Source organism: Lynx rufus, unplaced genomic scaffold (genome assembly GCF_022079265.1).
Source record: "Lynx rufus isolate CCGP_SWC_20201006 ecotype Redwood Valley unplaced genomic scaffold, mLynRuf1.p SCAF_13, whole genome shotgun sequence".
NCBI classification, from domain to species: domain Eukaryota; kingdom Metazoa; phylum Chordata; class Mammalia; order Carnivora; family Felidae; genus Lynx; species Lynx rufus.
Window position 1 is genome coordinate 36,505,858 of NW_025814827.1, and position 24,198 is coordinate 36,530,055.

The window sequence follows — 24,198 nt, forward strand, 5'->3', positions numbered from 1 at the left end:
TCATTGACATTGGCCTTCCTTGTGTTTAAAAATATACATTATAAGGCTTTAATTTTTCCTCTAAGTATTGCTTTGCTTCACACCAAGTTCATTCTGTTAGATAATTTTCTAATTTCTGTTGTGACTTTTATTTTGTCCCTGAATGGTAGAGAAGTAAGTATATTCTTTAATTTTATAAATAATTGAAGATTTAATAGTGACTCATTTCTGCTTTTGATTTCTAGCATTATACCATTCTTTCCTTTTTTTAAATGTTTGTTTATTTTGATAGAGAGCGAGCGAGTGTGCACATGAATGAGGGAGGGACAGAAAGAGAGAAGAAGAGAGAAATCCAAGCAGGCTCCATGCTATCAGCGCAGAGCCCCATGAGGACCTTGATCTCATGAACTGTGAGATTGTGACCTGAGATGAAATTAAGGGTTGGATGCTTAACTGATTGAGCCACTCAGGCACCCCTCTTTTTCTCTTTCTTAGGTTCCAATTACATGTTTGCTATATACCCACCCCTACTGCTACCCCTATATCCCATGTGTTTATGTCCTTTCAGTGTTTCCTATATTTACCATACTTTTTGTTCTCCATGCTACTGGGTTATCTTCTAGTTCATTCGTTGACTCCTTAGCTTTTAAATCTACTTACTGAATTCTTATTTTCATTTATATTTTTCAGTTCTAGAATTTCCATTAGATTATTTTTATAGATTCCAGTTTTCTGGTGAAAATCTTTATTTTTGTTACCTATTTTCTTGACTAAATCAGAATTATATATAAAAAAATCCTTGTTTCATAACATTTGGAATACCTATGGTCTGTTTTTATTATCTGCCTTTTTCCCTCCCTTTATCCTATTTCTTAGCAAGCTTGGTTATTTTTGATGGAGTGCTGGACATTTTGAATGCGAACTTTTTGACTCTGGATGTTTTCTTTCTCCAGAGTACATTTATCCTATACTCTGGCAGGAAGCAAATATGCAAGCCAGTCATCTGAATCCAATCAGGGACAGATGTACTTCAGGGATAATTTTCAGTCTTTCCAAGGCTTGGTTTGACTTGAATACACACTGACTTCTGGATGTAGTAACTGAGAACTCAGGGTCTTTACTGGGGTTCTATCTCATTGCTGGGTCTTAATATTCTATTTTTTCTCTTGTGCACTGTGAGATTTCCAAAAACTCCACTCTGCTTTTCACTTGTTTTTTTCAGTTTCTTTTTTTTTCAGTTTCTTGTCTTGTCCATTTGATTAGCAACGCTGGGGGTAGGGAGGGGGTGGGAGAGAGCAAAACTGTGCAAAGTGCTGGGCATACTTCTTTGGGCCTCCCTTATCTCTGGGATTTAGCCCTTTGTAACCCCAATTGTTATCCCAGCCTCATGAAATCTTGTACCATGCAGTGGATCTTCTACCTGATTTCTTTTCCACTCTCTGGGAAAAGTTTGGCAAGCTCCATCAGGAGAAAAGAATCATACAGAATATGGGTTCATCTCAGTGAAGTTTTCTTCTCTCAAGGATTCTTGCCCCCTAAGCCCTGTTGCCTTATTAGCTCTCTGACCTTAGTTAGAAGTGAAAGTCTCATGGTCTTTTATTTTATGAACATAACCTTTGCTATTGGATGCTGAAAAACCTATAGGAAGAGCATACACACTGTGATTATTTAACTCTAATGAAGTCATTCGTAAGTACATATGAAAAAGCACAGATATTGGGATTTGGTCACTGTAGCAATAACTCAAGTGCTTTCTGGACATTTCCTAATTCTCAGTTATAAATGGAAAGAAGATAAAGAGTATAATTTTCCCTACCATTTACAAAGAAAAATAAGACATAATAAGGCTAATATAGTGATGATTTCATGGTTCTGTAAACAATTTGTTATGAAAAAATTTCTAGCTTTTATGTTTATTTGGAAAGAAGTTAGATAAATTCTAGAAACAGGGTAGGAGATTGCTATGTGAATAAATTAAAAATTAGCAGGGGAGTTTTCTGTCTTCGCATTGGGCTTTTTCATTGCTAAATAGCTTTTAAAAACTTTTTTGCAAGGCAGTGTTTCCTGTAGGGAAACTCTTAGGCATACACATGGAGCCTGACAAACAGATGGCCACAGGAAGTACTTTCTGGTCGTGTCACTCTGAGGAAGACTGTACCCTCAGTTGTCATCATGTGACAGGATGGAGTATAAATTTATTTATTTATTATTTTTTTTCAATATATGAAATTTATTGTCAGATTGGTTTCCATACAACACCCAGTGCTCATCCCAAAAGGTGCCCTCCTCAATACCCATCACCCACCCCCTCCTCCTTCCCACCCCCCATCAACCCTCAGTTTGTTCTTAGTTTTTAAGAGTCTCTTATGCTTTGGCTCTCTCCCACTCTAACCTCTTTTTTTCTTCCTTCCCCTCCCCCATGGGTTTCTGTTAAGTTTTTCAGGATCCACATAAGAGTGAAAATATATGGTATCTGTCTTTCTCTGTATGGCTTATTTCACTTAGCATCACACTCTCCAGTTCCATCCATGTTGCTACAAAGGGCCATATTTCGTTCTTTCTCATTGCCCTGTAGTACTCCATTGTGTATATAAACCACAACTTTTTTATCCACTCATCAGTTGATGGACATATAGGCTCTTTCCATAATTTGGCTATTGTTGAGAGTGCTGCTATAAACATTGGGGTACAAGTGCCCCTATGCATCAGTACTCCTGTATCCCTTGGGTAAATTCCTAACAGTGCTATTGCTGGGTCATAGGGTAGGTCTATTTTTAATTTTAGGATGGAGTATAAATTTAGAGGGTAAGTCCTGGTGTGCTGATCTCATTGGAGTTTTGTGAACAATGAAAAAGATAGTGTTGCACACACATAGTCTGGGGACAAGAAGCAACTATACAGTTGCATGACACAGCAGATTCTTTCACTCAGATATTTAAAGTTTCAAGTAATTTCTGAGCTCTGGATCCTTATTTAGAATTTGTTTATGTGTCTATTTCATATAAAAACGTATGAGATCATTACTTCTTTAAACACACTGGGTAAACCAAAATCTCTTCTGCATCCAAATTTCACAATTAAATCTAAGCTAAACAAAACTTTCTGCCTCCTTCCTGCTGTCCTATGGCTCTTGATGCCCCCTCATTGCAATGAACAGTCCCCATCTGTAATCCTTTTAACCCCTCTTTGGCTTTATTTTACATCCTTATGTGTCTCTGCCAGCCAAGTAGTTTATTTTCCTCCTCCTTTCTGGATTAAAGGGGTTAAGCTGCATGGACTTCTTTAGAACCTAGCTAAGACACTATTCGCAGCCCCAGCCAATAGTACTCAATTATATTTGCATGGGGAAGCCTTTCTCTGTTGCTCCCCCACAACTGAAAGAGCACAAACACAGCACAGGGAGCACCCCTTGGCATTACTATCACCTACTCTGTTTGCTTTTTCTTCTTGTCTAAGCATGACTTTGCTTATACAAGGCTGGCTTTTTCCGCCTGCTCCCTGGATGATTTTGGCCCGTTTTCAACTCTCATTCATTCTGTGGCATTGGGAGTAGTTAGTCATTTGTGCATCAGTGAGAGGAGGGATTTAGTGAATAGGAAGACCATAGACTTTCCTCTTTGGTCCTTCCTTTCTTGACAAAGTAAATCCCACTGAAAAACAGCATTAATAGAGCATGACGGTTTGAAGAATAGAGCCCTAACTGTTGACATTTCTGTTGTCAAGCTAGGTATTATGCTGTGATAAAGAAAAGACACATTTTTTAAAAAGACAGTCTCTGTGGCATTAGGTTTATTAGTGCAATATCATTGTCATTGTCCTCGACTCCCCAATACACTTAAGGGCCTATCAATATTTCCATTAAAAAATCCCATTTGCTGTCATTTAAAAGTAGCCTGGCTATGTCAGATCATTTAAACTGAAATTATAGATCAATTATTTTTAGGTTTATTATTGAATGTCAAGGGTGGTTAAATTCACTGAATTTGTAGGGGTTGAATAGTTGCTGTTCTGAAGGAAAATGGTCAGTATGAAGACAGGATATTATGCAGGACTTAGAAAGAATTTGAGACATTTAACTCACTTTAACATGAATCACTGTTAGTTATCCATGTGTATCAATGAAAGAATAGATTTACTTCTTCATGATTGGGATTAGAAATGACCTAAAATAACCTTAGTTCTTCATTTGAGAAATATGAGACCTAATTGCTAACAAGATACGATAAAAAAGGGGTCAGTCGCCTCTGGCCTCAGGAAAGATGTGGCATCTATTGAGCACTCAGTGTGCCATGTTGAGTTAGGTAATAAGCACGATAACCCAACAAGCTAGGGCTATAGTGTTTTAGAGATGAGGAAACTATGTTTTATAGAGATTTAAAAACTTTCCAAGTTAAGCAGGTAATGAGTTGCTATGTTTGGGGCTCTAGGACCCCAAAACCCTGACACACACAGGGTGACTTTTTCAATGAAATCTATTTGGCACCTGGCCATAGTTTTTCTCTTCCGTTGGGAGAAATTTGTATATGTTGAAAGCTGCTTTCTGCTTCTTCATGAAACTGCAATCAGTGTGTAGTTTATGCCAAACATATCTTTTTAGAGTCATTTATTAGATCTAGGCTGGCAAAATTTGAAGTTGGCCTAGAGTTTTTTGTTTTGTTTTGTTTGTTTGTTTGTTTGTTTTTTTTAGTCTCCTTTACTCATTCATTTGGCTGAAGCACTTTTTTAGTCTTACTAGCAATGCATGTGAGTTTCCCTCACTCACATTCAACCTAAAACAGGTGTTATTACTTTTTTGTATTTTTGCCAGCCTGAGTTATGTACAGTGATGTCTCTTGTTAAAACATTTCCCTCACCACTAGTGAATTTCAGTGTCTTTTCAGCATATCTTGTAAGTCATTTGGTGGAATTTTAATTTAAAAATTGTTGAAAATTAGGTAGACTATTTGGATATATACTAAGTAAGCCCAGCTATGTCATACCATTATATAGCATTACAGATCTTTTTTTTTTTTGTTTTGGTTTTGGTTTTTAAAAAAAGTTTATTTATTTATTTTGGGGGGTAGAGAGAGAGAGAGAGCAAGCAGGGGAGGGGCAGGAAAAGAGAGGGAGAGAGAGAATCCCAAGCAGGCTCTGCACTGTCAGCACGGAGCCCAACATGGGGCTCGAACTCACGACCACAAGATCTTGACTTGAGAGAAAACAAGAGTCGGAGACTTAACTGACTGAAACACCCAGGCGCCCTTAGGGTCACAGATCTTGAGAAAAATTGTTCTAGAGAGCCTCCATGTCATGGAGACATGTCAAAAAGTAGGATTCTGTACATTGAGATAAGATTTTTCTCTCTCATCTTAAAAACTACAAGAAGGGATTGTTATGGTGTATCCTCCATTGGTTTTAAAAGTTGCTTGTGGTATATGCACAGGGATGATAACTTAAGGATTGGCTATGATAAAACCAGGAAAATAGCTATTCAAGTCCATAATATTACTTTCACAATATTTTTCACTTCACAGTGATACAGTTTGAATGGAATTCAAATCAGTATTCTTTTTTCCATTGAAAAGTATCTTTCTTCATTGAAGTCTACTTTCTTGCTAAATTGAGTATTTTACCTTTGAGTTATTGAAATGTTTTATGTTTTATCTTATAAATAAAGAAAATTCTTTTAATATTCCAATAGAAATAAAATTTATTCTTTTTAAAATATAGGATCTTTAAGCTGATAGCAAATAGGGTTAATTTCAGAGACTATTATTGAAGATATATGGTTTTATCCATATGTGTATCATATAAGCTTTGCTACCATTATATTTTAAGGCTTTATATAAAAATATTTTGTGCTTTTAACACCAGATGTTAATACTGAGAGTCTAGTGGAGAGCGATTCTTTGTTTTTCTTCTTGTTTCAGGTTTAAATGTTTGAGAGAGTGATTTTCTTCATGTAGATTTCATAGTTTCTTAGAAAATAGGGGTTAGATTTGGGGCACCTGGGTGGCTCAGTAGGTTAAGCACCTGACTTCAGCTCAGGTCACAGTCTCACTGGATTTGCCCCCCCGCCCTGTGCTGACAACTCAGAGCCTGGAGCCTGCTTCAGATTCTGTGTCTCCCTGTCTCTCTGCCCCTCCCCTGCTTGCACTCTTTCTGTCTCTCTCAAAAATAAACAAACAAACAAAAAAAAATAGGAGTTAGATTTAAATATCTTTTCTTTCTTTTCTAAATTTAGGGACATTTAAGTTATTATTGCAAAGTATCTACTCTTGCCTTCTTCAGGGTGTTTATGGATTCCTTGAAGAAAAACAACTTACCCTTACTCTAGAAGAAAGTTTAAAAAGATACCTGATATACTGAATACCTGCTGGTTCCCAGGTACTAGTCTAACCATTTTACATAGATTGTCTTATTTAATCCTTACATAGGGTACAGGTACTCTTTTTTCACTAATTTTATAGGGCACTCCAGCCTTAGGGAAGTTAAACAGCTTGCTCACTGTCTACAGGAAGTTTAGTGTTCTACCTTTTTAAATTTGTGAGCAACATACCTTTTTTAGGGCAAGTATCAATGTAAACAATTGTTAATTTAAATCTTCATCAAATTATATTCTTTATAACTTTGCTTACCTATTTAGGCTGATCATCATTGATTTTACCTTATACTGAGGCTGCAAAAAGGCACAGAATAGGAGAGGAAACATCAGCTCTGCCATTTTCTCGTTGATCTTTTGTGCCTATATTATTATTTTATTTTCTTCAATCCTTAATTTTTTTTTCAGGAGAATTTTAACTGCTTTCATGTTTTGAAGGATAATTTAGTTAGTTTCTTTGTGCTGGCTGCAATAGCAAAATACCATAGTTCTAAAGGCTGGGAAGTCCAAGATCAAGGTACTGGCAGACTTGGTGTCTGGTAAAGCCCTGTTTCCTGGTTAGGAAAGCCATCATGGATGGCTGTCTTTTTCTGTGTATTCACATGACAGAGGAGTGAGAGAGCTCTGTGGGATCTCTTTGATAAGGGCAGTAATCTCATTCATGAGGGCTCCACTCTCATCATGTAATCACCTATCAAAGGTCCCACCTCCAAATACCATCACACTGGGGATTAAGTTTCAACAAGAATTTGGGGGGACACAAACATTTAATCTATATAGCTAGTAATGGATAATAATCATAAACATACAAATCCAGCCATAGTAACCTGCTTGGAATTCATTGTAATTGCTGAAAGCAGGCCCATCAGTAAGGACCCCATTCCTAGATCTGCAAGGGAAACAGTACCTTTCCTGCCTCCATATTCTTCTAGGACTCAATGTGATGTGTGCTTGCCTGGTCTCATAAAGACTAAAGGAGAGAATGGTGGAATTCAGTTTATTAAATATTATCTTTAATTTTATAAAATATACAGAAAAATGCATTAGATAGAAATGCAAAATTAATGAATAATTACAAAGCAAAAGCTGGGTAACAAACAGTATGGTCAAAAAATAGAATAATACCAACTTTCTTTCCAGAATCCTTTCAAGATCATACCCTCCCCTTTCCCCTAGAGGTAATCATTATCCTGACTTTCACGATAATTGATTCCTTTCTTTTCTCTTTAGTTTTATCACCTCTTTATGCATCTTTAATCACTGTGGCCTAGTTCAGCTTCTTTTTGAACCTTATGTAATGGAATTACACACTGTGAAGTCTTCCTTAAATGAAGCTTGCTATGTGTCTTAATTTCTCTAGCATTAAGTTTGTGTGTGTAGCTGAACTTTATTCATAATCAGTATAATATAGTAATAATTTATTTATAATTAGTATAGTATTCCATTGCATATATATTCTATTTGTGCTGCATGGTGTTGTGCTAATTTTGGATAAGCTATAAACTGCATTTTTCAGAATTTGCTTTCCTTTTCTGAGGTAGAGTTGATAGAAGGAGAATGTGTGTGATACTTGGAACACAGAAATAAAGCAACCATTATTTTCTGAAAGTTTGGGTAGTGTTAAAGATATGGTGGCAGAGGTGCCCAGAAGATTATAGTTTGTCCACACTCTTCTCTCTGTCCATCTCTTCTTGACTATTGACCCTGTTCACCGACAGATGCCCCCTACCCTCTTGGTTATGGACCTAGAGAGGTGATAGCTACCCAGAGGCAGCAGCTGACTGGAGACATTTCCATGGACTTTCCCTTCGTTCCACTTCAGCCTGGCTTTAAGATTACTTGGTTAGTAACTCCTTCTCTGATCCTCCAACTCCCCCTTCTGGGCCATTATTTCCCTAGCTTGTTCCATAGTTGTATAAGATATTTACTACAGTAAATGTCTTTACCCAGTTAGAGTTCCTTGAGTGATATGCCATTCATCAATTGATACTTATTTGGGTTATTTCTAATTTGGGGCTGTTAGGAACAGTGTTGCTTCTTGTAGTTGTATCCTGAACAATTTTATCTGGGTAAGGGTGGATCCAGGATTTTGGGTCTTAAACTCATACAGTTTGGGGGACTTATTTTATTTTTATTATTAAAAAATTGTTTTAATGTTTATTCATTTTTGAGAGACAGAGAGTGAGCAGAGGAGGGGCAGAGAGAGAGGGAGGCACAGAATCCAAAGCAGCCTCCAGGTTCTGAAGTGTCAGCACAGAGCCGATGCAGGGCTTGATCTCACGAACTGTGAGATCATGACCTGAGCTGAAGTCACATGCTTCAGTCCGAGTTGAAGTCGGGCACCTCTGGGGGCTCACTTTAAAACACACACACACACACACACACACACACACACACACACACTCACACTCTCTCTCTCTCTCTCTCTCTCTCTCTCTCTTTCTCTTTCTCTCTCTCACCAAAATTTGGTATAAGGACTTGGAGGGGATCCATGCCTTGAGGCTTAAATTTGATTCGCTTCATGGTAAATCTGCTATGTCCATAAGGTATATAACTAGAAGTTGAAGTGTTCAATTTTAAGATATGCAAATATTCACCATTAATAGATAATGCCAAATAGTATTTCAAAGTGGTTGCACCAAGTTGCACTTACACTAACAGTGTATGAGTTTCTATTTTTCCACATTCTTGTTAATGCTTGGTACTATCAGAATTTTAATTTTTGTTAATCTGATGGCTGGGTTTAGTATCTCATTGTGGTAGTTCACTGATTGTAAGTGAGGTTAAGCCACTTTTCATATTGCCTTAACTTGAGTTCCCCAGAAAGCAGAGCCTAAGGAAAAGGCTTGTGTGCTATTGCTTTGATAGAGGGTGTAATCCAAGAGAGCACTATTAAGGGGCCAGGGAGTGAGACAGGAGAAATGGCAAATTCAGGGATACATTTTAAAGTAGGTACTTCTCTTATCAAGTGCAAATGATCATCAGTCTTACTGAACTATCTTCTGAGAGGCTGTGTAAAGGATTGTTTCTCACAACTATCTGCTTAGTAGAATGGGAGGGAGGAAGAACAGGAGGAAGGGCAAAGATTTCATTCATTGGCTGCTGTCTTCTAGTCAAAGATTGATTACATGGGACATTGAATCTCATACACGTCTGGACTCTACATATATGGGTGTTCGGTGGTCCTAATTATCAACCTCGAAGTTTCTGTGGAAGAGGTGAGAGGTGGGTTTGAGGCCAGATGCTGTTGCCTACTATCTTTATGAAGTTGGTCAGAGTCCTTCATGGTTGTTAGCCTTGGCACTGGCTGGGGCTGGAACAAGTGTCCAGGGGCCATTGAGACAGGTTTAAGGCCAAGACGATCTGACATGGTATATATCAAGCACACATATGTTTATTGGCCACCTTAGATTTTTTCTTTTGTGAAGTTTCTGTTTACTTTTTTTTGGCTATTTTTTTTGTTGAATTGTCTTATTTATTTGTAGAAATTCTTTATATATTCTGGACACCAGTCCTTGAGATAGATGCTTTGAAAGTTAACTTCTCCTAATCTCAGCTTTAACATTTTATTGTGTTTCATAAAGAAAAAATCTGAATTTTAAGGTGATCAAATTTGTCAATCTTTTCTTTCAGATTAGTACTTTTTGATGTCTTTTTTGAGAAATCCTTCCCAAACTGTGAGGATATAAAAATACTCATTTATATTACCTTTTAAAAGCTTTAGAGTTTTATTATTCACACTTAGAATTTTTTTTGTGCTCACTCTGAGATAGGGATCTTCATAAATGTATGCCATGTTATTAGCATATTTTATTTAAAAAAGAGGAGTGACTGAATGGCTCAGTTGGTTCAGTGCCCAACTCTTGATTTTGGCTCAGGTCATTATTCCAGATTCATGGGGTAGGGCTCTGTGCTGAGCATGGTGCCCTGAGCATGCTTAAGTTTCTCCCTCCCTCCCTCCTTTCCTCTCCCCCTCTCCCTCTCCCTCTCCTTCCCTTTCCCTCTCTCCCTCTCCCCCTATTCCTCCCCCCCCCCCCCGTCCCTCTCTCCCACTTGTACTTTCTCTTTATAAAAAAGAAAGAAAGAAAAAGAAAGAAAGAAAGAAAGAAAGAGCAAATTATTTCCTAATGCTCTGGATTAGAAAGAAAGAAAGAGCAAATTATTTCCTAATGCTCTAAAATCAAGTCCCCATACGTGTGTCAAACTGCATTTTGTTTTTACTTTATGCAATTTGTTTATCTCAGTTGTAACAATATGCTAATTACTATATTTAAAAATAACTTCTTATCTGGTAGAGCATGTCTTCTCATCTTTTACATCTTCCACAGTATTTTGGTTATTTTATTTGTGAATTTCCATGTAAGTGTTAGAATCAGATTGTTAGTTTCAACAGGAAACCCATTAGGATTTTGATTGTGATTGCTTTGAATTTATTAGTTAATTTGGAGAATTGACAAATTTATAATATTGAGTCTTCTAATATTTAAATATTGAATATTTCTCCATTCATTTAAGTCTTCTTTAATGTTTTTCAATATACTTTATTGTTTTCCTCTTTCCTAAAGGGAAATGGAAATTCTTGGAAATTTTTGTTACACTATTTCCTAGCTATCTCATATATTTGATATTATTTTAAATGGTATTTTAAATTTTATTTCATATTCTGTTTAAGATATGTGGAAGTATAATTGATTGTTTTTATATTGACCCTATATCCTGACAACTTGTTAAATTCTCTAATTAGTGCTAAGATTTATATGCGTAGGTTTTTGGGTTTACACAGTTATATCATCTGCAAATGAAGACTCCCCACCCCACAACTCCTGCTGCCCCTTGTTGTGCTAGGTGGAACTTCTAGACCACTGCTGAAAAGAAAAAAAAATGTGGAATTTCATCAAATGCTTTTTCTGTATTTATTAAGATGGCCATATCATTTGTACCTTTAATCTATTAATGTGGTAAATTACATTAATTGGTTTTCTAATATGAAAGCAACCTTACCTTATTTAGATGAACTTCACTTAGTCATGATGTGTTACCCTTCTTCTATATGACTATATTCAGTTTGCTTTTATTTTATTTTGGAATTTTGAATCTAGGTTTATGACTGAGGTTGTCTTTTAATTTTCCTTTCTTGTATACTCTTTGACAGGCTTGGTATCAATGTTATATTAGTTTTTCTTAATGAGTTAAAGAGTGGTTCTTCTTTATTCTATGGAATAATTTCTGTAAGTTTAGAATAATTTTTATCCTTGAATGTTTGGTATATCTCAATAGCAAAGTCATTTAGATTTGGAGATTTATTTGCAGGAAAGTTTTTTGATTCAGTCATTTCATGGGTATATGTCAGGATGATATTTTATATCATTGACATTAGATTAGGAATAGGCATAGGCCAACCAGAGTGGACACCTGATTGTTCCATGGATGCCAGCTATAAATAAATGATGTTACTTAACTGATGTTCACAAGATGAATATCAGTCCTGGTTATCAGACTATTCAGGATTTCTTTTTGTGTAAGTTCTGGTAAATTATATTTTTCTAGTGGAACAGGGGAGGGGAGAGAGAGAGGGAGATGCAGAATCTGAAGCAGGCTCCAGGCTCTGAGCTGTCAGCACAGAGCCCCACAACGTGGGGCTTGAACTCACCAACTGAGATCATGACCTGAGCCAAAGCCAGTAGCTTAACTGACTGGGCCACCTAGGCACCCCATTATTTAAATTTTCAAGTTGATTGTCATAAAGTTATCGATAGTTAATTTCTTATTATGTAAATTATAGGACCAGGCACATAGGAAACATATTTGAGGAGGTATATGTTGTCTTAATAATGCTAAAAAGTAAAATCCCTCTAGTGGAAAGCCATTACTTAAAGATCATGGAAATTTTCTGTTCCATGTGTGAAGCCGATATATTCCCTAGAATAGTTTTAATTTGTTTTTTTTTTTTCCTATCTGTATTATCAAAACATAATTTTCTAAAATGTAGATGTGGTCAGTTTATGCCCCTTGTTAAAACGTAACTTTTAATTTCTAAACTACAGTAGTGTTAATGTTCTCAAAGTGTGGCCTGGACACCCCTAGAAGTCCTTGAGATTTTTCAGAGGATCTGGAAGGTCTAACTCTTTATCATAATCTTACAGCATTGCTTATCCTGTTAAACTCCCATTCTTTCATGAATGTATTGTGAAGTTTACCAGTGCTCTGTGATGTCGTGATATATTATAACAGACTGAATGCAGAAATAGAATTGAGCTTTTAACTAAGCCACATATTAATGAGATTTGTGAAAATAGATAACTAAATTTTTCCCACTAACTTTTTTGGGGAAAATATATTTATTTTTGATAAAATATATATGTTCTTTATTTTAATTTTATTTTTTTTAATTTACATCCAAATTATTAGTTAGCATATAGTGCAACAATGATTTCAGGAGTAGATTCCTTAATGCCCCTTACCCATTTAGCCCTTCTCCCCTCCACACCCCCACCGGTAACCCTCTGTTTGTTCTCCATTAAAATATTTATGTTCTTATGTAATGGGTTAATTGTCACTTAAACTATATTAATAAATACATATTTTAAGCGTTTCTCAGTTTTTTTTAATGTTTTCTTATTTACTTAGAGAGAGAGAGGGAGAACATGAGCAGGGAGGGACAGAGAGAGAGAGGGAGAGAGAATTCCAAGCAGACTCCATACTTAGCACAGAGTCCCACATTGAACTTGATCTCAGCGAACTGTGAGATAATGACCTGAGCCCAAACCAAGAGTTGGATGCTCAACTGAGCACTACCCAGACATTGCTAAACGTTTCTCAGTGTTAATTTTCAAATGGTGAATATTGATACATTTATCATCAGAAGTTTCTAGGGGCTTCAGTAATTTTTAGGAGTAGAAGGGATTCTGAGACCAAAATATTTGAGAACCAATGTCTTATAGGATAAAACTCATGTTCCTTAGTAAGATAGACAAGGCCCAGCTAGATCTGGTTCTTTTGCCCTCCAGCAGTATCCCCTCCATTAGAACCTCTACAGAAATACCTACAGCTCTCTGAGCATTTGCTCTTGCTGCTTCATTCAACCAGGATACTCCCTTCTCCTGGTCTTCTTGTAGACTCCTACCCATCTTTCCAAAAATTCACTTTGAGGAATCTTTCATGACTTGAGCCCTTCACTCTTTAGCCCCCCTCCCTTTCCTTGTGTCATTTGTACTTTGTATGTATCTCTGTTGAGTACCACATCAATGGCAATTTCAGACATTTGTCATATGAGTTGGCTTTGAGTGAATATGGGATAGTAAGACCTTTCTATTTAGACTTTTTGTTAATTTGCATGAGCTGCAGTTTGGAATAGAATGGCAGTAATGTCCATTATTCTTTTATCACCACATGACACTCATTTCCTAGAGCTTTGGATTCCCACTATGTTTGAGTTTACATTGCCGCAAGATTTTTGCATATCTTAGCTTTGTGTGAGGTCAGGAAAGAACTGTTCTACTGGGGAGCAGAGTAGATAAGGTAGCAGGTGTTCCAATAATTGTTTTTTTTAAGTTTATGTATTTATTTTGAGAGAGAGAGAGCAAGAGGGGAAGGGGCAGAGAGAGAAGGAGAGAGAGAATCCCAAGCAGGCCTTGAACTGTCAGCACAGAGCCAGATGTGGGGCTTGAACTCATTAACCATGAGATCAAGACCTGAGCTGAGATCAAGAGTCGGATTCTTTACTGACTGAGCCACCCAGGTGCCCCAGGTGTTTAGTAATTCTTAAGTGAATGGGTGGGTGGAAGAATGAACAAATGAATGAAAGAATAAAATAATGAGAAGTTTAACCTTTCTTTATGGAAGCATTATCAGCTTTAGGCATTAATTTTTAAAATCTTGTTGCATATATCAGATATACAGTGACTAAAAAGGTAGTCACTTACCAGTCAGGGGGAATAGATTTTCAGCACAAAATATAGATTGCTTCCAAAGGGCTTTAGGGAATTTAGGAGCTCAAATTCCTGACTGAGGTCAGAGTTTCTTCACTGGTCTTTATTTATTTAGTAGAATGGGTGATTTATGAAAGTGAAATTCTTTTTTTAAAAATTTTTTTTATTTGAGAGAGAGAGAGAATGAATGGGGAAGAGGGGCAGAGGGAGGGAGAGAGAACCTTAAGCAGCCTCCATGCTCAGAACAGAGCCTGACACAGGGATAGATCTCACAACCATGAGATCATGACCTGAGCTGAAATCAAGAGTCAGATGCTCAACCAACTGAGCCACCCAGGTGCCCTGAAAGTGGAATCTTTTTAAAAAAATATTTGAAAACATTTGTATTGTGTTCTAATCATCCTTTATTTTTTATTTTTTATTTTTTATTTTTATTTAAAAAAAATTTTTTTTTTCAACGTTTATTTATTTTTGGGACAGAGAGAGACAGAGCATGAACGGGGGAGGGGCAGAGAGAGAGGGAGACACAGAATCGGAAACAGGCTCCAGGCTCTGAGCCATCAGCCCAGAGCCCGACGCGGGGCTCGAACTCACGGACCGCGAGATCGTGACCTGGCTGAAGTCGGACGCTTAACCGACTGCGCCACCCAGGCGCCCCTAATCATCCTTTAATGTAAGGTTGATTTAAGAATTTTCCTTCACGAAGCCCAGATAATTTTTATGAATCTTACTGAACAGGTATTAACCTCACAGATCCCAGTGCAACAAAGGTGGTCAGAAAGTACCCGAAACAATACTATTGTCATCTTCTGAAAGGTCCTCTAGAATAATTAAGCATGTGGCTTGCTAGAGTTTTATAGGACAAAGATGTGTCTAAATCACCTACCCCCCACTGTGCCCCCACCATTTAGCCATTTCAAAATGGTGTATTTTTAGTGATGGTGGGATTTCCCTGGTTTCCTTTCTATTCTGCCTGCTTGGAAGGCTTTGTTTATTCTAAACCTCATTAAATAAGTTCTTAATGCAAAATTCTGCACTGCCTTACTAATTTAAAACCGGAACCCCCTGCGGTTACATAAACAAAATATATGGGGAAGTGATCATTTTTCTTGACACTGAGACATCCCAATCATCTGCCTTGGTGGTTATTGCCATGGAAGAAGGAGAGTGAAGGAAACCTGTTGGAAAATGTAGAGTGGTGTAAGATCCTCAGCGGCAGTATGTGTATGTATAGGAGAGCTTTCACAATGAATTGCAGAATCCCAAACACAGACCTCCCTCTATCCCAAAGTCCAGTTAACCACATAATCCTTTTTGAAAGTCTCCTTGACATATAAATTGAATGACATATTTGAATTCCACATAATTCTTTTTCTAAAACCTAATTAAAATCAATTCCTTGGCATTTTGCTGCTGTTAGAAAAGATGATGCTGTTAGATGTTTCAGTCATTAGCAATATGTTCACTGGATTAAAAACAAATTTCTGAATAATATTGTAATGATTAGTGAATCTATGATAATCTAAGCAATTATTAAGGAACAATGCCTGCCCTGACTTGGTATCTTGATTATTTGTTGATGACATCTGAAAATGGAGACGTCAGGAAGCAATATTGTATTGTTTAACTGTGTTAATTTATTTTATTTATGTAAATTTCATGCTTCTCAGTATTCCACAAACTTGAATACTGGTTAATTGTCTAACCAGGGAAGACAGGAAATTGGGTATAAAAAGTAAATGACAATCTAAACACACTAAAGACTTTCTTTAAACCCTCAGCTTTCAAGATTAGAAAGACTGTTATAATTTTAATGAGACTCATTTTGATTTCTAAAATGCGAACATTTGTTAAATGTACCTAAAATTTTGGCTAGATTTGGGGGTTATGATTGTTTATAATGAAAGAACCTGCAGCCTGATAAATGTGAATTATGCTATCAAAAAAGAAATTAAGTATCTGTGGGACTCATACTTTTTCCTCTAGAATACTGAAAATGTCTTGATATTCAAACCTACTTTCTCTTTACATATGAGGATGTATTCTTTAGGGTTTATTTCAGGTTATTTCTTTCATGTGCTTGCTGTTCACCTGATTGTTGTACAGATATTGCTAAATTATGGGGAAATCAACCTGCAAAATTTGACTATATGAGATTATACTTTAAAACCATAGATGGAAATGGAAGTAACTTTGCTTATGTCCTAATGCACCATCTATATATCACTAAGCTGCACATGGTACAGGAGTTTAGCAAGGGCTTGTACTGTGCAGTTAATAATTTAATAGATTTTAAAAAGCTGAATTTGAGTCCCACAATGAGGCAACACTCACCACCTGCTAGTTTACTGAGTTTTATGACATACTGGAATTAGCAAAATTGTCTCCCTGTTTTTAAAAAAAAACACCCTCAGATACTTAGTGTTTTGAACACACCTTCAGTGGAAAATAACTGCCTATAAGTGTTCTGCCTTGCACTAGCCTTACTGAGAGCCCTGCCTCCGTACAGGAGGCGTCCAGAGTTGGGGTTGTAGGATAGGGAATGCTGAGCATGATCCTGGGTCTCTAGTCTGTGGCAGGGCTGTTCAGATGACATTGAGTAGCCAGCAGTTCCCTTGTCAGTGTGTGCGGTGGGGCAGGGAGCTGAAACACTAGCTCAGTCCTGGCTGGCTGATGCAGACAGGGCTGATGTAAAGTAATTGGTATAGTGTAACAGGAAGAGTCTACTGATAGAGAAGAGGAGGAGGAGAGAAGGGGCGGTCATCACTGCTATTCTGGGTGGTCCATGCAGGTCAGCCCAGGATCATGGTTGGTGTGTAGCTGGGGATTTTAGAGATATAGTCTGGCCTTTAGAGAGGGAGTTGAGGCAGGATGTCAAGGTTTCAGCTAAGTTAGCTGTGGTTCAGTGCTGTAATCCCAGTCAGGGACTCAGAGTAGCCACGAGAGGTCTAGCCATGAGTGCTAGGGAAGCATGGTTGGGAAAGAAGAAGGTGGGCAGCTGGAGAGACTTACCCCAAATAGATTCACATCAGCTTTGGTGAATCTATTCATTCCAGATGAGGGTTCATTCCAGATACTGCCAGCCAGTGGGACTGGCATTGCAAAGGTTCCCAACACTTGAAGCTGACCTGGGCAGGGACTGAGAGACCATTACTTCTGCTGTAGGGACAGAGTTTCAGATTTCCTCTGGAAGTGTCAGAACTTGCAGCTTTACGTTTTTTTGGTATAGTCTGATATTTTAGAAGGCCTGATTTGTTTTTGGCCTCATGTTTTTCATTTATCCATTCACATAGCAGATACTGATTGATGGTTAACAGAGTGCCTTTTTTTCCCCTTTAATTCTTATGGTATGGCTTGTAAGTACTTCTAACTTTATTAAGTGAACTTTATTATTAGTTACCAGTCTTTATACATTTTTTTGGAAGTACATTTGAGGTCAAAATATATCAGATGTCCTCTACATTTTTGTTCATCTTTGAAGTATCTTGACTTTATCCTTTTTTTCTTAATGAAATAAATGTTTTGTTTTCATTTTTTCTTTTAAGTTTATTTATTTATTTTGAGAGAGAGAGACAGACAGACAGAGACAGAGAGATAGAGAGAGCAGGGGAGTGGCAGAGAGATTTCCAAGCAGGCTCTGCCCTGTCAGTGCAGAACTCGACCTGGGGCTCAAAGTCGCAATTGGTGAGATCATGACCTGAGACAAAATCAAGAGTCAGACGCCTAACTGACTGAGCCACCAGGTGCCCCAAATTTCTCCTTTTTGTTAGATAGATTGCCTTCAGAGAGTCTATACTACAGCTTAATGGAGAGAAAAAAAGAAGAGTGCTGTGTAATTAATTCTGAAACAGAGGATTTCACAATGTACAGTACATCACACAGGAGAGTGTGCTCACCTCAGCCCCCAGGTATCTGGGCACTCGTCAAGAACTTCGTGGAGAAGTTCTTTACCTGTTCTTATCTGTTCTGTATGGGATGCTCTCCATCCTTGCTAAATTCCTACTTATCTCTTAATGTCGAGATCCAGGTTTCCTTCTTTGGTTACGTCTTCCCTGACTCCTGCAGGAGAACAGCATGGCACAGTCTTTGTAGGTGCTGGCAGGATGCTGTTGTCTCCACACGTTGTCTGTCTCAACCACTGAACTGGGAGGTGGTGAGGACAGGGGCTGTGACCTGCTGATTTAGATGCTCCCAGAGCTGGGCACAGGGTCTGGGCAGAATAACAAAGGGAGATTGGAGCAAGTAATAAAAAGTGCATTTCCAGCCACTGTTTGTCTGAAAGAAAAAAAATCCAGCATGTCATAGACTGTCTCAGGTTCCTGGCCAGAATGGAGGTTCTTCTCATTATTGAAATTGGTCAGTTGAGGAATCACAATTTACTGGATCTCTGTATAGCTCGAAGTGTCATTACCATCGAATCTATAATGGTGTCTGCTTGTGAATAGGTGATTTAATCCTGGAATTAGCACTACCACGCTGATATGACAAATGGACTCATGAAACAGAAAATGTGTTGCATTTGGAAACTCTTCTTTATTTTTTTTAAATCCTGGGAATTTGATGGAATGAACCTAGATGAAAGGAGAAGTAAAGTCACATTAGTACCAGTCTTCCTTTTCTGGATTATGTAAGAATAACTGGGAGACATATTCTGTCAAAAACTGTAGCTGTGTAGCATTGCAGATAAGATGAACCTGAAAAAAAGTAAGGGTGTCACATAGCCAATTTCTTTGTTTTTTTAGGGAAAGGGGAATGGGCACAAAGACTGAGTTGGCATCTACCAAGAGTCAGGCTTTATGTGTGTTGTCTTTCAGCTCACGAAAAACTCCATGGTAAATACCAGTAAAACCCTGGATTGTGAGTAACTTGTTTGGTGATTGTTCCACAAAGACTAGCAAAGATTTCTAATAAATTTTAACTTGATAAAAGTGTGATGTCTTACAAAACGAGTCGTATGCGACGCCAAATGTCACATGGTCACAACTGAGCCAATGGTTCTTGAAATCCACTTTGATATACAACTGCTTTAGATTACAAGCATGTTTCCAGAAAGAATTATGCTCATAAACTAAGGTTTTATTGTATTATAATTCCCTTTTATAGTGCTTTAGAGGTCACAGAGGTAATAGGTCCAGGGTGTTAGGATTCAAATCCAGGTCTGTCTAACACCCCAATCTCCTGTACCATGTTGCCTCTAAGGGAAGACTTAAAAATAGTAACTACCCCTCCCAGTCTGCCTCCTCTCCTTCCTCTACAGAATTACACTGATTGTGGATGGACTCAACATCTCCCGATAAGAGAAATAATAAAATCACAGTTACTTGTTATGATTTATTTTGACTGAAATATGTAAATACGTGGCTGTAAATGGAAAGTATGTGTGATGGTTAAGGTATATAAAGATTCAGTTATACTGCTCAATGGTTATGAATGCAGCACATATCCAGAGCTTTGTATGAGTAGTAGATTCTGTATATTAAAAGTCCTCATTTCTATTCTTGGTCACCTCATTTGATTGTCTCTGTGTCCAGGGTTTCGCAAAACAGTGTTCCATCATAAGCCAGGTAGATGCTTTGCCCATTGTTTTCCTTTTAACAGTAGTATCAATTTAACTAGGTTATAACTGTAAGATGGTCACATGCTTTGGAAAAATACCTGTGTAAAATAACTGTAACAGTCTAAGTATGATAACATATGAATTCTGAGATTCTATGCTTTACTCTAGGGCACAGTTGGAAAATTACAGCTCAAGGACCAAATTCTGCCTGCTATTTTGTTTTTGTATGGCCTGTAAACCAAGAATGGTTTAAAACCATTTTAAGTAATGGCTGAAAATACAATATTTTGTGAAATATGAAAATTATCCAAAATTCAATTTTCAGTGTTCCTAGGTAAAGTTTTATTGAAACACAGCCACATTAATTTATTTATGTATAGTTTATGGCCACTTTCAAGCTAGGATGACAGAGTCCAATAGTTGTGACAGACACTATGTGGAAACTCAAGGACTAAAATATTATCTGTCCCTTTCCAAAGAAGATTACTCATCTCTGGCCTCGGCAGTACAGAGGGACTTATTCAAAGGTATGTGGTAATGCCTATGAAATCTGTCCAGTAGGTACATATTTGAGCCCAAGTGTTGGACATATGAGAGGAATTACTCTTCAGATGTGTATTCAAAAGTTGGGGAAGGGAGACATTCCTGAAAAAATTAATGTAAGATTTAAAGTGGCACCCAATATCCAGACAGTCTGGAAAGAGAAAAGGAGGAAAATTTGTTGGGCTGCCTGGGTGGCTCAGTGGGTTAAGAGCTAGGTGTGGAACCTGCTTAAGATTCTCTTTCTCCTTCAGCCCCTCCTCCGCTCATGCTAGCACACGTGCTCCCTTGTGCTCTCTCTGTCTTGCTCTCAAAAAAAAAAATTGTTTTAGTGAATCTGGCTTACATATGGGCTCCACAGTCTTAGTATAAACAATGCAAAGCAAAGGTTAATTTTCAGTGCTATTGTTTTGCCATCCTTGCTGTGGTGTGAGGGCAACTAATTACCTCTACATTTGCTTGGAAGGGCTTTTTCATTTCCCTCCCAATGTTTATTAGACTTACATGCCTGAGAAAATACCAGATCAACACCTCTTTCATTGTTACTTTCTTTGTAATAGCCTCTTTACTGGCTAAGCCTTCCAGTGTAGGGGAAAAACTTGAATTCTAGGTCCAGGCAGCTTTGCTTTTCTCTGCCTCTTTGAAGAAACAGCCTCATTGGGAAAGACGTTCTGGTCAAGAGCCTGCAATCCAGGGTATTGCCAGTTTCCTGAGTGGCACTTCCCACCCACCCATCATTATTGAAATACACTTGGCTGCTAATTTCCTGGAAGATTCAAATGCTCCTACTTCAAGGTCATCTCAAAGGAGAGTTTAAAGAGCATCCCTCTCCCCCTCCCTTCCCTTGTAAAATATGTATATTTACAAGAGCATGCATAAATGGCCACCAGGGAAGATAAGCTATCAGAGAGTTGGGAGATGTCTTTCCTCATACAGTTCACACATCACTGAAGCAGATAAAATTGGTTTTGTACCTAGCCTCTGAATACACTGTTAAGGACTCTGTCCTGAAAATTGATCTATACCACTACGATAAAATTCAGATCATCTCTTTCATAAATATCTAACTGTGGCATCAGCGGCCGCTGCTCCTGCCTGGCTCCCAGGGACTGTGATCGGGCAGGCAGAGCATGGCCTCCAGCTCATAGCCTCCATGTGCGCCATGGTCGTTGTCATTGGCCACGTTGAAACTTAATTAAAGCATTCAGTGCAGTACAATGAATGCCTCAGTTTACAGTTATAAAGTCAGTTGCATGACTGCCCATGGAATTTTGGATTAAATCTCTGAATAATAATAATAATAATAGTAATGATGATAATGGCATCCACGATCTGCACCTTGTCATTTTCCAAATGCCACTATATTCATTTCTGCTGCCTATGGCCTTGAAAGCTGCCTGTGTTACTGTCAGGCTTTGTAACTCACTAAAAGCTGATAGGAGTGCAGATTTCTTTGTTCTATTTTATAGTACTAATGCCATTTGAAAAGTCACTGCATCCTATTCTATATTTTACACAAAGACGTCACTTGGAAGCCATATGTGTACCATACGGGCATCTATGAGAAACAATGGGAATACACTAGATAAAAATGAAGTAAACATTAGGTCAGTTCTTCAACACTGTCTCTAACTGGCTATTAGAACTTGATTGGACAAATATGGAAAGATTGTATTCTAATGTAGGAAAAATTTGAAACAGTCTTTAAGTGGTAATAGATGACCCCAGAAGGTCAATGTGGGTATGAGACTGCTCTGTCATTCACAATCTCCGTTAGTTAAAACAAGGAACTCAATCTCAATTTCTGCCTCTCAATTGCAGAGGAAATAACTGCTTTCCAAGAATTCTGGATGGGCTGAATTGGATAATTAATATGAAAGTCCTTTGCAAACTTGTGTAAATATATGTGATGAATTGTTATTCTTTAATGAAATCACTACTCATGGATTAATGTTTAAATGAGTATAAGAGGGTCTAGGATGCTGTAAGACAAGATAAATTATTACCAATTAAAAATTGGATTAAAAAATTTTTAACGTTCATTTATTTTTAAGAGACAGAGAACCAGCAGGGGAGGAACAGAGAGAGAGGGAGACACAGACTCTGAAGCAGGTTCCAGGCTCTGAGCTGTCAGCACAGAGCCTGACGCGGGGCTCGAACCCACAAACCATGAGATCATGAGCTGAAGTCAGTTGCTCAACCAACTGAGCCACCCAGGCGCCCCAAAGGTTGGATTTTTGAAAGAAAGACAGCATGTAAATTCAAACAAAACTGATACTTTAATGATAGATTAATTTTGGTGACATTAAAAAAAATGAGAATCATGAGATCTAAACCCTAGTACTGGTTTTGCATTTACTCCTTTAATACGTGGTTTTTGGCAAGTCCCTTCTTTGCCTCATTTGATCAGGAGACTGGACTAAGTGATTCTGAAAAGTCTTCTTCAGTTCTGTGATGCACTGAGGCAGATCTCAATACACTCAAAAGCATATCATGTTTCTGTTCCTAAATCTATATGCATGTGTTCCTGTACACCTCAGAGTTTTATTTTGTTCCTGCATGAAATACTAAGTCTTCCCTTACAAGAGCCTCGGGAGTTATAGAGTGAGAGTCAGAAGAGAAGGGGCCTTGGAAAAGTACAAAACGGGTTATTTGATTTGGTGTTGCTCATCATTTTGTAGAATTGAATATTTTAAATGCAACTGAAGTCTCTAAGTGAGCACAGGGATTCTGAGATACTTTCCTGGACTTTCTTCCTACCTTTCCTTTCTGTCTTTAGGGGGCTCTCATAGAAGGGTAGTGGCATCTGAGGCTAGGAGCTGCTGGCATGCCTGGATATTGCCAGTGACTCTCTCCAGGCTCTTTGTTCTGGTTGAGGTATGGATAGAAAGCTCTCTGGTGGTTACAGCTCATGGAGACTTTATTTACCTTTCAATGGCAGATGATTTGTGAAGAGCCAATAGAGGTAGCAATCCTGACCTGAGCATGTAGCAGTTACCCAAGCGTTTTCTGGGGGAAAATAACCCAAGACTCTGACGTCATGAGGAAGGGGTTGTGGTGACATCAGCAAACCTATCACTGTCATCCTTCTCATTGCTGTCTTAGAACTGTGCTTCGTTTCTTTCTTTTTTAATGTTTATTTTGGGGGGGGCAGGGGCAGAGAGAGAGAGACAAAATCAGAAGCAGGCTTTAGGCTCTGAGCTGTCGGCACAGAGCCCGATGTGGGGCTCAAACTCACGAACCATGAGTTCATTGCCTGAGCCAAAGTCGTATGTCTTACCAACTGAGCCACCCAGGCACCCTACACTGAAGGATCTTTGTGTGTGATATGTCTGTAATGTGGCTTTAATTCATACATATCTTGGGCTGGGAGGGGTGGAGAGAGAGACAGACAGAATCCGCAGTGGGCTCTGTGTTGACAGCAGAGAGCCTGATGCAGAGCTTGAACTCATGAACCATGAGATTATGACCTGAGCTGAAGTTGAACACTTAACTAACTGAGCCACCCAGTCACCCCAGAATTGCGCTTCTAAAATTTTGACCTCACCCAACCAAATTTGCATTTTGAAATTATTCTGTTGTTTCAGTTTCTTAAGTGATCTTCTTGTCAGGAAGATAAACCTTGCATATATGGGAGAGAGTAAGGAAGTAATGGTTTGTTGCATAAATTTAGAAATAAATTTAGAAAAATGATAAACTCATTTTTAAAATCATTGTATTTCTAAAAACTCCCATGACAAGAGCTTTCCTTTAATTTACTACAGCCATCACTACTATTATTTACTTAAGATTTGGAGATCATGTTCATCCATCTGTACTTTATTTATTGGGCC